The following is a 3,944-nucleotide window of genomic DNA, read 5'->3' on the forward strand; positions in this document are numbered from 1 at the left end:
CTTCCAAAAATAATTCAAGAAACTGAGATGTTTTTCCTGGAGAAAAAGTGTCAGAACATACAAGTTCTCTCTCAATGTGTTATGTTTATTATTGTAGTGGAAAAGGCACAGGCTTTAAGGAGTTAAGTGGAGCCTAGATTGTGTTTGTTTGTTTGCTTGAGGTAACATTGATTTGCAACACTGTCAGTTTCAGGTGTACAGGTTCACACTTCAACAACTATATATATCACAACACACTCACCACCCAAATTAGTTACCATCAACCAGCATCCAATCATTTCTATATGTTTCACTGAACCCACTGCCCTCTCCCCTTATGTAACCACCATTCTCTTGTCAGGATCTAAAGGTTTGTTTTGTTTTGTTTTACTTGTCCATTTGCTCTGCTTCTTTATCTTTCACATGTGCGTGAAATCATATGGTGTTTGTCTTTCTCGTTCTGATTTATTTCACTATGTTCCATAGTTGATTTTACATCATGGATTATACTCATATCTGGATAAACCTGACTTTCATGCTTCAGCAGTTCAGCCAGTCAACAGTCTTGGCACATTCACAATATAGCTTAGGGTAAATACTTGCCTGACATATCCTTGTCAAAACAGGCAGTGGAAACCCAAGCTGTGAGTGTAGTTTCCTGCCACAGCCTCTCTCTACAGCCTCTTCTCAGCCTCCATTGTTATCTACTGGGCTGGACTGAGAAACAATTCTAATAGGAATTGAGACAAGAAAAGACATCATCCTTGCCTCAAGAAGTTGCTGGGGTGAAAAAGAGATGAATAGCTAAAATCAGGTGATATATGCAATAATGTAAGCCTTATCAATACTGTCGAAGAGAACACAGAAGAGGTTATGATTAATTACAAATATAAAAGGAGATAGCATTATTATCACGGAGTGATTGCAGAAGTAATTATATTTGAATAGGATTCATAAGATTGCCAGGATTTCCACGGGGGAGGAGGAGAGAAAACTTTCCAGGAAAATAGTGTTGTATGCAGATACACAAATTCTGAGCAAGCAAAGACATTCAAGAGCATGTGCTCTAAATGCATAAACTTTATATTCTGATTCACTCACAAACACCTATTAAAATAACCAGATCACTCCACAAATGGAGTCACTTATGCTAAGCCCCATGTCAGCAAACCAAAACTTAACTCTTCCTACACTCAGCTCTCTCAAAAAAGACCTAGGTCAACAAATCAGTGTGTGTGTCTGCTCAGTACTAGTCACCTGGCCCTGCTCCAAGACCTCCCTTTGCTGCATGGAAGGAGAATAACCCTGCATAGACAATCAGCAAATGCCCAGAATAACTTCCCTGTTCCTGCTCCCTTTGGTTTATAAAAATCTCCTTGTACTATCTGGAGCTTCTGTCTATCTGCTAGATTGGCTGCTGCCAATTCATGAATCACTGCTTAAAAGCCTACTAGATCAGTAAATTGTGGAAAATTTCTTATAATACACCAAACAAGCAAACTGAATACATCTGTCTCATACAGACCCATCATTTCCCTCTGATTAGATATAAGGCAATACAAATAAAATACTTTTTTTGTTGATGGATAGATAATAAAAGATTATCTGCAAGAAAATTATTAAAGATCTCCAGATTTAGTTTTCAGTTTATATCAAGACATAAAGGGGTGATGGTGCTGAAGAGAAAAGCAATAGGTGGTAACCTGTGGCAGGAGGGATCCTTTATCTTACATTTTCTCATTAGGTCTCTGTGACTTAATTTGCCCAATGTGCTACCCTTGTGGTAAACCAGTGTATTACAGACTGCTTTCTTGTTTTCATCATAATAGTTTTTTTTAAAGATTTATTTATATTTTGTTTATATAAGCACTGGGTAGTCAGAGATGTGGGAGGGTGAGAGAATTCACCAGAGCCAGAGCGGGGAACAGAACAGGCAGACTTGACGAAATACACTGCTAAGGGGAGCAGCATGCGCGGCAGGAGAGGTCTGCACACCAAGTGGGACCCTCGCCGGCAGCCGGGGATTGAACCGGCGCTGCAGAGGCTGCAGGAAGCTTCACAGCCCAGTGCTCAACCACTGCGCCACCAGGGGAGGCCCTCTTGCTTTTATCTTAAATGGTTGATTTAGAAGCCAAGTTTCATTAGTTATTGAGAAGGATTACTATAATGTTTTGGTAATATTTCAGCTTATCAACAAGGCTGATCATTTATGGGGAATGGATAATTTCTCATATTTAAAAATGACAATGTATTGGGCAATAGCATAGTCTTTGGCAGATAAAGTCAAGAGAGCTCCACTTCTCTTTTCCTCCCAGACTTGTCTGGCTGTTTTCTATGGGTCCCCCCAGGAGGTGCTTTAGACGTGTGACAAGCTCTCCGGTCTTGCTCTGGGCAAATCCTGTGTGGGATTTGCTGTATTAATTTATCATGAAAATGATAAAATGTTAATGATAAAATGATAAATGTTGCTGTAGTTAATTTTATCATGAAAAGTACACCCGAATTAAAGTGAATTAAACTAGATTTGAGAAAAGAAGAACAAATAAGAGTCAAAAATAAAATTAAAAACAGATCTATTGGGTCTTTTTAAGCAATGCATGAATCGGGCTGTACCTAATCTAGGTATCACAAGGCTTACACAGAATGGAGGGTATATATAGACACAAAGAGGGTGGAGCAAGGTGGTTAGCTTAAGGAAAGTTTATTTCAGGTAAAGCCACCTTCCCTTGGAAGGCAAGGGGCTCATGTGTGACCATTACCTCACGATGTTCATTAGGAGTCTCCAGATTGCTAGGCTTAGTTGAGGTTGAAACTACAACTGATATTAAGTCTAGGTGGCCATCCAACATGAAGGACACCATTTTATTGGTTTTTTTCCCTTCTATTTTTAGCATATGAAATTGGTACAGGGCAGGGAGAGGGGCACCCCAGAACCCCAAACCTGTCTACTCTAAATAGGTTCTGCCATCTGCTGCATCAAGACAAAACATAAAACCTTTAATAGAAAGGAACTTTAACACAATTAGTGAACAATACAGAAAAGACAAAGCATATAGTTTCCAAATCAAGCATCCAAAAGTTACCCACCCCCTCATGGGTAAAAGTCCACCCACACAGGATTTCCAGAGCAAGACCGGAAAGCCTGTCACATGTCTAAAGCACCTCCTAGGGGGACCCATAGAAAAGGGTCAGAAACAGCCAGACAAGTCTGGGAGGAAAAGAGCAAAATCCAGACCAAGATAAAAGCTGCCATGTGAACCTCCCCATGGGTCTCTCACCCACATCTGTTTCAACCAGGCCAGGACCAAGAAGCAAGCACAGCTTTTCTCACGTCTCTGCTCCTTGTGCCTCCACTAGGTCTCCTCCCTGCTCCCCATCCTGCTTCCTTCCTTCCCCAGTCTCCTCTCCAGCTTCTTCTCCTCCCTGCTCAGCCCCACCTCCTTTGCTGGGCAGGGAACTTGGAACCTCCCCTTTTCCTGGGCACCACCCTGTTACAAAATGTACGTTCAGTAATTGACAGGGGTTTCATCTATGAGGAAAACCACCTATGGGAAGCTACGGGCTTTTATATCAGTGAACATTGCACAGAAATATTGAAAGAATATGACAACACAGAGAACACGTTCTACGATTCTGATGTGAAAGCACGTATGTGAAGCTTGTGCCTTGGGAATGGCGTCTCACCTGCATGATTTAGGAAAAACATCGGCCTAAAATAGGCTCACTTTTAGAAGTCCCGCTGGGCCCCCTGCAGCCTCCTCCCTCCAGAGCAGCAGTTTAAAGGAAGTTGCATATTGTTAAGAGTACAATGAATTTTCCTAAAGAATCAATTTCCAGACACTCTACTTCCATAAACACCACTTCCTAAAACCGTATGTGCCTGAGAATGCATCCAAGCAGGAAAGCTGTGAATACTCTCCTTTTTACACTTTTCCTTCTCTAACTTTCCAAAGAAGTGGCTTACC

The sequence above is a fragment of the Talpa occidentalis genome, unplaced genomic scaffold, assembly GCF_014898055.3.
Source record: "Talpa occidentalis isolate TD23 unplaced genomic scaffold, MPIMG_talOcc4v2.1, whole genome shotgun sequence".
Classification (NCBI taxonomy): Eukaryota; Metazoa; Chordata; class Mammalia; order Eulipotyphla; family Talpidae; genus Talpa; species Talpa occidentalis.